The sequence below is a fragment of the Peromyscus californicus genome, unplaced genomic scaffold (assembly GCF_007827085.1).
Source record: "Peromyscus californicus insignis strain IS unplaced genomic scaffold, ASM782708v3 Scaffold_4__1_contigs__length_199733344, whole genome shotgun sequence".
Classification (NCBI taxonomy): Eukaryota; Metazoa; Chordata; class Mammalia; order Rodentia; family Cricetidae; genus Peromyscus; species Peromyscus californicus.
This window is the reverse complement of record NW_026294562.1, coordinates 194691165-194703743: the sequence shown is the minus strand read 5'-3', so window position 1 is coordinate 194703743 and position 12579 is coordinate 194691165. Positions and strand designations below refer to the sequence as shown.

The 12579-nt window shown below is 36.8% G+C and overlaps 1 pseudogene; it reads left to right on the top strand.

Annotated features, from left to right (window-relative positions):
* The first annotated feature begins 998 nt into the window (after positions 1 to 998).
* LOC128093913 (zinc finger protein 426-like) lies at positions 999 to 3240 on the top strand (annotated as a pseudogene).
* The last annotated feature ends 9339 nt before the right edge of the window (positions 3241 to 12579 follow it).

Genomic DNA, 12579 nt, shown 5'->3' with positions numbered 1-12579 from the left:
AGCACATGGTATGATGTGTACCAACACACTGGACTCAAATTGGCCATGATGAATAATTCAGTTTCTGAGGGTATTCCAAGGATATTGTGTAAAACTTGAGAACCTAAGGGGTATTGGCTTAAGACTGTGGATAGAGTAACATAGATGGGATGACAAACAGGAAGTGTGGGAACCTAGAATAGGAGGAAATTGGTGGTTGCCACCAAGAAAGGGAGATGGCAGCTTTAATCTAGATATTCTGATTCCTCCTAAAGGAGTGTGGAGATGATGTGGCAATAGTTGGTGTGATTGCTGCAAGTTTTCTTGGGTTCCTAGATTGAAAAGAGCTGCCAGGAAAGGTGAGCTTCCTTTCATGGAAGTTGTGAAAATTGGATCAGGTCTTCCTTGGAATTGTTGGGATAAGAAGGACAAAAGTCTCTGACTTGCAGGGGCAGATTTCTTGTCTAAGGTCATTGTGGCCCAACAGTCACAAGGCTTGGTGTTTACAGAGGGCTGAGGAGGAACTTAGGAGGCTGCACGGGTCTTGAGGTTGGAGCAGGCTGTGTGAGAAGGAAATTACTGGTATGTTAAACACTGTTCTTATTTTTACCTTTTTTTTGCAAAATTACATGTTGCTAGCCTCTGGGTCACGTGTTCATAAGACAGTATAATCATTAATAATAAAAATAGATTATGTGAGGTGTCTGCACGGTGTCCAGAGTCACCAAAGACAGGTCCACAAAAAGGTGTCTGCAGACGGCAGTGACTCAATAGACCAGACGGATCATTTTTCCTGGTCTCTACTCCCCTTACAAGCCCACTCAAAGAAGGGTGCAACTGCCCAGACCCGGGAACAAACAAGCTTTTCTCCCTGGCCTGAAGGGATCCAATGTGGCTGATAACTCCGAGCCGGAAGCGGAAGTGACATCATGCCGACTGCCCCCCTTTTTTTCTCGGAGCTCTGAGACAGACCTTCTCGGCGTTTGTCCGAGGGCTCTCCACTCAGCTTGTCTCCCTCCCAGAAAGAATAGACTTTCCGCCTTTGGCATCACATTGAGATGCTGCATCTTCCTTTCTCGGACCGGGCGATTCTGTTTGCTGCAGCCGAGCTTTGGCCGAAAGGACTTCTAGATCTTTACAGAACAGGATATTTTCTGTGTCCTTCCCTGCTCTGCTCATGCCTACCACAGGAATAGGACTTCCTAATTATTTGCTGAAAGAATTAAAAAATAAGCCAGACCTGAAATAAACTTCCAGTACCTACAGTAAATGAAATAGAAGAGGACTCCATATAGCCCTGTATTAAGAGGAATGGAGATTGCCTCTGTCCACTTAGATTCATAAGCTGTCCCGAAGTGATCTAGGCATCAGGGAAGGGAGTGTTCAGGCACATTTCACCATCAGCATCACAGGATGGCAGCCATTGATTTGTCCCATGGTCTTCTTCCTAGAGAGCCTGTCTACATCTATGAAGAAAACACAGAGGAGAAAGAGACAGTGACCGACAAACAGGCAAATTGTTACCAGGATTCAGTGACCTTCGATGATGTGGCTGTGAAGTTCACCCCAGATGAGTGGACGTTACTGGACCTGACTCAGAGAAACCTATACAGAGAGGTGATGCTAGAGAACTACAAAAACTTGACCTCAGTAGGATGTCAGTTCATTCCTAGTCCGACCCCCTGGTTAAAACAAGAAGAGTTGGAGACAGTGGAAAGCGCAGTTCCTTAACAATTGGAATTGCAACCTAGAATCGATGATACAGAGCTTCCGAATTATTTTAAGATGCAAAGTTCTAGTGCAATAGAAATGGTGGGTGATTTATCCCTTCCTCAACAGTCAGAAAACCATAATGAGGGGGACCTATGTGACTCTAAGCCATGTGGAGAAGTGTTGGATGAACAATTATGCCTTAACACAGAGGTGAGCATGCCTAGCCAAGGATACAGTTCTGAGTGTAACTGGTATGGGAAAGACATTTTTTCTTTCCTCAAGGAAACCTCTATTGGACAGAACGTTTCTGATCTTAATCAGTGTGGGAAAATCTTCAGTCTGACTCCAAACATCATGTACCCGAGCACTAGCACAAATGAGAAACCCTTTGAATGCATAGACTGTGAGACAGCCTTTTTCAATCCGTCATGCTTTCAGACGGATTTGAGACCTCACAATGGAGGAGAACCCTATGACTGGAATAAATATGGGAATGGTTTTATTCATCCCACAAGCTTTGCTATGCATCTTCCAATTCTCAATGCAAGAAACCCCTACAAGTTTGAGGAATGTGGAAAGGACTTTCAGTACTTTGCATGCCTGAATAATCCCATGGGAATGTGCACTGGAGATAAATTCTGTGACTGCAAGGAATGTTGGAAAGCCTTCACGGTTTCCTCACACCTAACTCAGTATGTCTCAATTCATACTGAAGAAAAATCCAAAGTATGTAAGATATGTGGGAAGTCCTTTGCTAATTTTTCTCGACTTTCTGTACATGTTAAAACTCATAATGAATAAAAGCCCTTTGTATTCAAGGAATGTGGAAAGGCCTTTAAAAATATGTCATACCTTAATGATCACGTTAGAATTCACACTGGAATAAAATCATACAAATGTATGGAAAGTGGGAAAGCCTTCCTTTGATGGTCAGGCCTTACTGAACACATAAGAGTTCACACTGGGGAAAAGCCTTACGAATGTAAGGAATGTGGAAAAATCTTTTCTAGATCTACTCAGCTTACTGAACATATAAGAACACACACTGGAATCAAACCTTATGAATGTAAGGAATGCGGGAAAGCCTTCACTCAGTACTCAGGTCTTGCCACACATGTATGAATTCATAGAGGAGAGAAGCCCTTTGAATGTAAGGAATGTGGGAAGGCCTTTACCAGGACCTCTGGCCTGATTCATCATGTGAGAACTCACACAGGAGAGAAGCCTTTTGAATGTGTTCATCGTGGGAAAACCTTTATAACGTCCTCCCATCACAAAAAACATCTGAAAATTCACAGTGGCGAAAAACCCTTCGTGTGTAATATATGTGGGAAAACATTTATATATTCCACATCCCTTAACATTCACATGCAAACCCATACTGGAGAGAAGCCCTATATATGTAAACAGTGTGGGAAAGCATTTGCTGTTTACTCATGTCTAAGGAAACATAGCAGAGTTCACACTGAAGAGAAGCCCTATCAATGTGAGGGTATGAGTGTTGCTATTTAGCCCATCTGTTGCTACCTTTAAATATTGACAGTGACACCAAAGATCATCAAATTAGTCTTATCTGTTTTGTGTGGGTTATAATGGCTCACACTGGCCTTAGACACCATCCTAATTTTGTGAAATAGGATTATTTAGTTGCCCCCTCAAACTTTCTTTTGGGCAGTGATGAAGATTGGCCTTGAACATCACACATGCTAGGCAAGCACTCAATCACTGAGCTATATCCCTGGAACCTTTTCATGGATATCAGAATCTGAACATTTGTGGGTCATAAATGAGGCCAGTAAACAAGAACGCCTCATTCTGATGCTTTACTCTTAGTGATTATAACATTTCTAAATGCTATAAAATAATGAAACAGATTTGATCCTTTTGTTTAGTGCTGTCAGTGTGTCTTTTTAATGTGAAAATTCACCATAAACCAAGATAGTACAGGACACAGGTGGATTGTGGAAAGACATAATACAGTCAACTATTCTGACCCCATTGATTCTGATATACATACCAAGAAATAGTCCCTATCTGTTCTTAGCAGCTATGCTATTGACAGATGTCATCCCTGTGTTCCTTTATAAAATTCAAAAAGTGCATTCTATCCCACCTTTTGGGATCTATTTTGGATTGAATTGGCAGTAACTTTGTTCATATATCCAATGTCCGTTCCTCAGTTTGGTTGAGATTGTTCTGAGCATTGGACTGAGTGTTGTAAATGCTACGTAAGTATTCTGCCACTAAGCTACATCCCTAGCTGGCTTTTAGTCTTTTTAATACAAATTTCTCAGTTACTGTAATGTGGATTGGCTGAGAGTTTTTCAAGGTACAGTTTTCTTTTGTTGAACAATTCCTTCTTAGCTTCAGTAGCTTCCCCTTTCATATTTTACTGAAAAGCACTCAAGAGGAACCAAGTTGCTCCTTTTGAACACTTTAATTACAGCTCTGACATAAATTTCTTATTTTATCACTCTCAAGTTCTAACTTCCACACAAAATGCAAGGTTCATGACCATTACATATCACTGATCGGTTTTTCTTCATGTTCTAGTAACATGCTCTTCCTTCTTAAGGGAGCCCTCACCATAACATTGTCTACCTGTCACTCAGTTTCAAAGTTACTTGCATCTGTTTAAGTGTTCTTTTACTGCAGTGCCCCAGTACCACAAAACACTGTAGCCGGCACTGCCAAAATGGATCAGAAGCTAAAAGTGCTTTACCTGGTTTAAATCAAATCAGGAACTGAGGTCAGTCCCAGGGACCTACATAGTAAAGGGACAGGATGGACTGCTACAAATTGTCCTCTACTTTACATGCATACCACAGTTTGCACACACACTTATGTACACCATAAATATAACAACAACAAAAAACATAAACCAGGTTGTTTTAAAATTCATTTTAAAAGAAACGAAATTTTAGGTTAACATAGTATTGGGTTCCATTATGACATTTTCATATTTACATGTTATTGTAGTCTATTCTCATTAGCTTACCACTTTTTGGATAGAATTTAGGGCTGTGGGTTTAGCTCAGTGGTAATAGTCCTTGCCTAGCATATGCAGAACTAGTTTTTATCTCCAGCCCTGGACAGATAATATACAGCAGTTTACTTTCTCATATAAGGAAACAGCATGGGAGTGAGTGAAATGGTTCCGAGGGGAAAGCTCTTGCCATGCCAACATGAGGACCAGAATTTGGATCCTCAGAACCCATCTAACTGCCAGGTGGGCATGGAGGCCCTCCTGTCATCCCAATGCTTAGGAAGCAAGAAGGGAATCCTCAGGTGGTCTGAATAGCTAGGTTACTTGAATCCATGAGCTCTGAGCTCAGCAAGAGACCCTGCTTTGATAAATAGAGTGGAAAGTGATTGGTGACACCTGACATTATCTTTTGGCTTCCACATGCCATGTGCAAATGTGTAACACACACCAGCCTGCATATATACACACATTTAAAAAAATAACAGCATGTTTGACTTCTGCTGCAGACTTTTACTGGCATGCAGTCTCTTTCACATGACAAAGCCTGAAAATGAGGTTTTCTTCCTCTTCTGATAAAATCATAGCCTTGTTGGGTGAGGTTTCCACTCATTGTCCTTGCCTAACAAATGAAATTCTAAAGATCCTACCTGGACAATCATGCTGTGGGTTAGATTTAACCTGAATTTGAGAGGGTCATCAGTTCAGTACATGTATGTACAGATTCTTTTGGTTTCCCAGACAGGTAGTCATACCTGTAGATAATGATGATTTTTTTTTCTATTTTAGTTGTTATTTTTACAGAAATGAGTATGATGTCCAGCACACTAGTGAAAGTAGTAAAAGCATATTTTCTTTAGAATTATAATGAGGTATGCTCTCCATCATACTGATTTGCTTATTAGATAGGTTTTTTTTAATATCTGGATTTTACATAATGATTTTATAGTATTTCTTTATTGGTGAAGTAAAATTTCTCTTGGATTCATTCATTGCTTTCCCTGTATCTTCTGTGATGACTGTACTCATTTGCTGGTAAGACTAAGTACCTAGGATTTCCTTGGTCCATAATACTTAACAAATACTGGAAAGAGTAAAAGGACTCTAAAATAAAAGCAGTCATTTATTAATGATGATTATATGTTAGTTGTCTCATGTTAATCTTAAATTCCTAGATATATTCAACTTGGACATTAAGGATCATTTTTGTTTTGTGTGATTGCTGAGGATCAAACAAACCCAGGATTAAGCAGGCACTCTGCAACTGAGCCAAATGGATCACTTTTACTACTTAGTGTTGATTATGTTTACTCACATAAAGATTATCGTAGATAATCTTGAGTAACATTGATGTGTAAGTTTTCCTTGTGCAAGAAGAAATGGAGTAGGGGATACATAGAGTGCCTGTTTAGTAATCATTGTATAAGACCCTGGTTTTAATCCTCAGCATCACCAAAGCAGATTATTAAAATGAATTGACTGATTCTTAGCTGTAGATTAGAACAGTGTCATATACTACAGTTAAGTGTATTCCTCAACTTTCTAAATTCTTAACCTGTTCAGTTATCCTGATCTGAATAGTTGATACTGTTTTGGGTACATTATCTTAAACTGTTTGATATCTTTTATGTTTATAGGACATTTAATATTTACAATATCATTTAAATTTTTTAAGTATATTTTTCTAGGCATGCTTTCATTTTCACATATAAAGCAAAAATTTATTTTTTCTTGTATTCCTAATATTTCCTGGTTGTATAATTAAATTTACTTTGGGTCTGTCTTGCATACTGCAGTGATTTCTTCTTGTATTTCCATTGAGTTGATCTTGAAAGTATCCCTTATTCTTTCAGAGAGTATCTGTCTCAAAAGCATAGTGTGTTACCACCCACTTAGGTATTGGAAGGCAAGTCGGGAGAGTCACAGATTTAAGGGTAGCCTGAGCCTGGACTACTTCATGAGACACTGTCTTAAAAATATAAAAACCAAAATAAAACAGAAAAACAAACAAACAAATACAAATGCTCCCAAAGGTGGAGTTGAGGGCCTGGTAAATGGTTTGGGAGGGAAAAATCATCTTGAAATATTTAAACTTTCTGACATAGTTTTTATTCCATTCACTCTGGTAGGTATTTACATCTCTCTCTCTATCTCTCACTCTGTCTGTCTCTCTCTCTCTATTTATCTATCTATATATGCTTTCATATATATATATATATGCTTTCTTTTTGTATCCTTAGTTAAAAAAATTTTTGTGAGGGCTGCTAAGATTCAGACTTAGGGCTTTACACATGCTAACCACTGACTTATAACCTAGCTGTAGATGTGTCTTTTTTTTTTTTTGGGTTTTCGAGACAGGGTTTCTCTGTGCAGCTTTGCGCCTTTCCTGGGACTCACTTGGTAGCCCAGGCTGGCCTCGAACTCACAGAGATCCGCCTGGCTCTGCCTCCCGAGTGCTGGGATTAAAGGCGTGCGCCACCACTGCCCGGCGCAGATGTGTCTTTTATACATACTTTAGTTGGAGTTTTAAAACTCTGAATACTTGAAAAATCCTGATTAACAATTGTTTTAGACCATTATGTATAATGCAATGAGTAACAAATTGGATTTTTAGCAACTTTTTTTTCTTCTGTATTTGTTGCATGTACCTTCTCTTTATAATGATATTTTCATTCAAATTTTACCCAGTGCTTGAAATCTATGTACTCCATTTACTTTTATTTTAGTTGCTATTCTAAAACATTAAATCCAGTTTTAAAATAAAAAGAAATAGATTATGCTTGCTTTGGTGTTAAGTTTGGGATAGTTTCTGTGTTTAGTAAAAGATGGTGAAGAATATATTAGTGATTTTCTAATAATAACCTTTGGAATCATGAGAATACTTTGTATTGGATGATTTTCCCTTTTCTTTCTGTTTCTACTTGCTTATGATAATAAAAGACTGAGGTTACTGAAGCAAAAGCAGAAACTGTAGAAAAAGCTACTTAGCAACTGCAGAAGTCTGAAATGACCAGTCAGTTTGCTTGAGCACTGTCTCTGAGTTGTTACCACACCTTCCAGGTATTCTGTCCTTCAGACCCCTGAAACTGTTGAGGCTGGTCCCTGGCAGATACTGGCAAAGATAGAGTCACCTTGTTCTGTAGCAATGGGGAAAGGTGGGCTTACCCAACTGGATACTAGATGATCCACAAATATCCCTCAGATTCTAGATTAATGTCTGTCCTGATCAATGCTGTTATTTTTGCACTTTAGTCATCATTATCCCAAATTATTTTTCATTAAAATTATTATTACCATAAACTTTGAAGATAGTTTCCACTTCTGATTCCAAACTACAGTGTTGGTTCCATCATCTCCCATGTGAAGACTTGATACCTACTACAAGTTGTCCTCAGCAGGATACTGCTGTTATACTTTTATAGGCCAAAATTCTATGAAATTTCTAAGACCATTAAACAAAATAAGATTAATATCCTTTAAGTGCTTCATCTCAGCTAATTTCATTCAACCAGGAGAGAAATAACTAATGCCAATATACACAAATTGTTTACCTCCAGGGGAACTCACACTGTGCTTATCTTTTTCTCCATAAAATTATCTTTGTTAGGATTAATGCCCATGCCTATTGTTGAAGTTAGCTCTCTCAGCCTGCCTCTGCTCCAGTCACTGTGCTCATAACAGTGGCCTCCCACCTTATCACTCACTTACTTCTGATTCTAAGCTGTAATGTTCTTAACAAATATTAGATATCCATCAGGCTTCTCTGTTAGTTCCACACTGTGAGAACTTCCACTTCTTCTCACAAAAAAAGTGAAGTTAGAAAGAACAGAAGAAAAGAAAATACTGTGAAACAAGTGAATGAGCCTTTCTGCCATGCTTCTTTTTGCTACTTCCTTCAGAACATAACTAGGAATGGTAACCTGCCAAACTATTGCTTGTGGAACTTGTGTAATTTTCAGCTTAACAGTAAAGGACAATACAGCATTCTATTTATACAATTGTCTGGAGTAACTAACCTCTGACAGAAACAATTGTCTTCCTTTTGTTGTTATTTTTTTGAGGCAGTATGTTAATTAGAATATTTCTCATTCAAATAAGGCTCTTTTATTGATTTTTGGAACCTTCCTCCTCTTGTTGAGTTGTCTTGCCCGGCCTTAATACATGAGGAGGTGCTTATATTTATTGTAACATTATTTGCCCTGTTCTGTTGACATCCATGGGAGATCTGCCCTTTCCTGAACAGAAAAGGAGGAAGAGTGGATTTGGGTTTGGAAAAAGAAAGGGGGTAGAAGGGAAGATCTGCAAGGAAGGAGGAAGGGGAAACAGCAACTTGGATATAAAATAAAGAAGAAAGCACGAAAGAAGGAAAGAAAAAATGAAAAAGAATATTTCTCCCTCTGCCTCCCTTTCTTTAAATTGTCCTTTATATCACCCCCTGATCTTCTTCAAATTCAAGGTGTTTTTCTTGATTAACTGTTATCACATGCATATATGTATTTAGATTTGCCTACATATTCCTAAATATAGTATACTGAGGACATGTAGTGTTCCATGAATACATATTTACAGGACTAAGCATTTGGCTCTGAACAAAACATTGTATACACTTCCATGGAGAGTACTCCCTCCCATCATTCCAGCTTTACTCATTTGTTTGTAGTTATTTGTATAGGGTTGAACATCTTATCAATGATCTGCATGGCATAGTAATGCAATGAGTGCTAGAGTGATAGAAATTTCTTGGCAGTAACCAACACATCTCTAATTAGGCTCAAAATCTGCTTAAACAAGAAGAATACTATGTCAACAAACTGCTTGCTTGGGGATTTTATCTGAGTTACCTTGCAAAAGATCATTGAAACTGAGTGTGTTTACCATTATGAAGTGTCAGACACAAACACACACACATACACACACACACACACACACACACACACACAACACAGAGCCAGAGAGAGAGAGAGACAGAGACAGAGACAGAGACAGAGACAGAGACAAAGCTAGAGCTAGTTGGATAGAGAGGAGGGAGGAAGGGAGAGAGGGAGAGAAAGAATATGGAGGAAAATTAGACAGGAGGTTTCATCTACATGGCTTAGAGCCCTAATCCCTCCTGAAATAGACTTTCTAAGTGAAGGCAGTTGGGTTGGTGTCCTCACAACAGTGTTAATAACTCTTCATCTATATTCTGTAAAGAAGCTCAGTAGATGCATTGGGTCCACAGCATGGATTTTAGAGGAATTGATCCTGTGGTTCTTAATGGTACCTTAGAATAAGAGGTAGATATAGCTTATGGCTTCCCTTAGGAATTACTTTTAGCAACAAAAACATTTTAAAACATTTTATGGTACTTTCCTTTTTCAGAAAATGAATTTTATTATTTTAAGTTACTTTTGACTTGAAGCAAAGTACTTCTTTTATAAGATGTTCATTGTCGAAAATCAATAGAATGTTAGTAGAAAGTTAGGCTGACCTGTCCCATAGTAAAGTCAATAAATTATTATTCTCACCATGTTTCTAAACATAAAAGTGTATACTGTCAGAAAATTTTGTCTCAATTTTTATTATTAGATTAAACCTGAGAGTAAGAAGAATTATCTCAATGCATTCAGTGTCCTTCAAGTATAAATTAATTTATTTCCTAATTTTTATTAGAGGACAACTCTTTGAATACAAGATTAATGTAAATTTCAGAAATTATCTAATTACTTAGTAAGGAAGGCTGAAGACCAACTTTAAAAACATAGATGACACATGTTAACTTTAAATGCCAATGAATAGAAGATTGTTATTTTGAGATTATAATGAAATTACATCATTTTTCTCTTCTTTTTTCTCCCACTAAATGCTCCTGTATAGCCATTCTTTCTTTCTTTCAAACTCATAAATTGTTTTTATAATTGTTATTACATATACACATATAAATGTGTATTTGTGTAGATTATAGGAATATAGATGTATATATAATAACTATACATAATATATAACTTATATGTACAAATAATCTATGCATTTAATTGAAATAATACATAATATATGATACGCACACACATACATATGTGTACAAACATAATCCTAAATTATATATGAACACCATTTTGTCTTACAAATTATTTAGTTTCCTCTGCCTCATGGTAGACTTTTTCTTCCTCTGTCAGCATTACTTTGTTTCTGTGGTTCTTGAATGGTTGAGGTCCCATGAGATTTTCCTTTTCAAATTAGGATGTCAAAAGTATGGTCCTAGATCAGTTCATAATTAGGAAGTCATGTTTATCAGACTTTATGTGTCTTTATGGGCAATATATGATATTTCTAAGAGACATAATCTCACAGCAAACTCCATGGTCCTCAGACTCTTACATTCTTTCTATCCCATCTTACTCAGTGAAACTTGAATCTTAGGAGTGGCAATTGTATTTATTGTAAATGTATCTGTTGAACCTGGGATCCACAATTACTTATTTTGATTGATTGTGACTTTGTATCATTGTATGCATCTTTTTGAATATGATAGGTCCTCAAAGAGATGTGAGGAATAGACTTAATTTTATGTATGGGAACAAGTATTTAGAATGTTTAGGGGTTATGCTGTTTTAGTAAAGTGGCAGTTACAGTTTCTCCCCTGAGATCCAAGACTTCACTAGCTCTTGGTAGTTGGTTTAGTTTCTGTAACTAGGCATTATTTATCTTGACAATTAGGAATTCTGTTCTATTTAATCTAACAACTGTTTTTGCGAAATCTCCTAGCCTATGATATAGACATAATAGCAAAGAACTGGGATAAAACTCACAGTAGTAAAGGTCTAACAATTTTATAGAATTATATTTATTTAATAATTTGGAAATGCAAAATATTTTATTAATATAATATATGCATTTTTATTAACTGGTGATAAATTCTGGAGAAATATGGCATAATAAGGTTGCATGTTGTAACCTATTTATGATTTTAGATGAAGAATATATACTCATTCAAGGAAAAGTAGTGAACTGGAAGAAGGACTCAGACAAATGATGTGTAAATATCTAGATTTAAAGAGAAGTGAGGGTAATCCATTGGAAATGTGACATATGTCATCATAGTGTAAAAAGGAAAGGGTCCATGTAGTTAGACCTAGTTACTTGTTCTGAGTGACTGATTTTTGACATTGGGTAATATAATTCTCACTAAGTCTACATTATAACTCTGCATGCAATATATTATGCAATGACTGATGAAGTATTATGTCCACAAAAGATTATATTCACATCTTGAAAATCCTGTATTCTTCAGTATAATCACATAAACCCAAATAAAAGCATGATAATTTACTAAAGGGCCCTGAGGCATTAAGAAACAGATTGATACTCTTGTACAAATCTGGTATATTGAAAGTTTAATATAAAATAAAATTTTAATCCACACATTTTATCACAGTAATCAGAATACAAGATAAATATATACTAGGATCCACTTTCAAAATTTAAAACATGTGAATAACAAAATTGGATAAAAGAATATGCATAAAGCTCTTAAGAAATTTAAATCAATAACTTGAATATTAACAGTTTATATTAAAGAAGAATATGGTGGGGTGAGGTGACTGGCCATCTTTAGTCTTAGAAGAGCAGAGGCAGATATAGGCAGATCTCCATGAGTCAAAAATATCATGATATTCACAGATAGTTTCAAATGAGCACAGATGTATACTGAGGTCCTGCTCATATGAAAATATAATCTGGATTTCAAGCATGGATGATTTCATTGGCTCCAGGATAAAGAGGCTATATTACAATTGGTTGAACACACAATGGCCCAATTAATCAAACCCATACTATAATGGTGTAACATACATTTATAATAGATATCAAATGGAATTCATTTTTGAAATTCATCATTTAACGTAAGAACTACGTTTAGTTTTGAA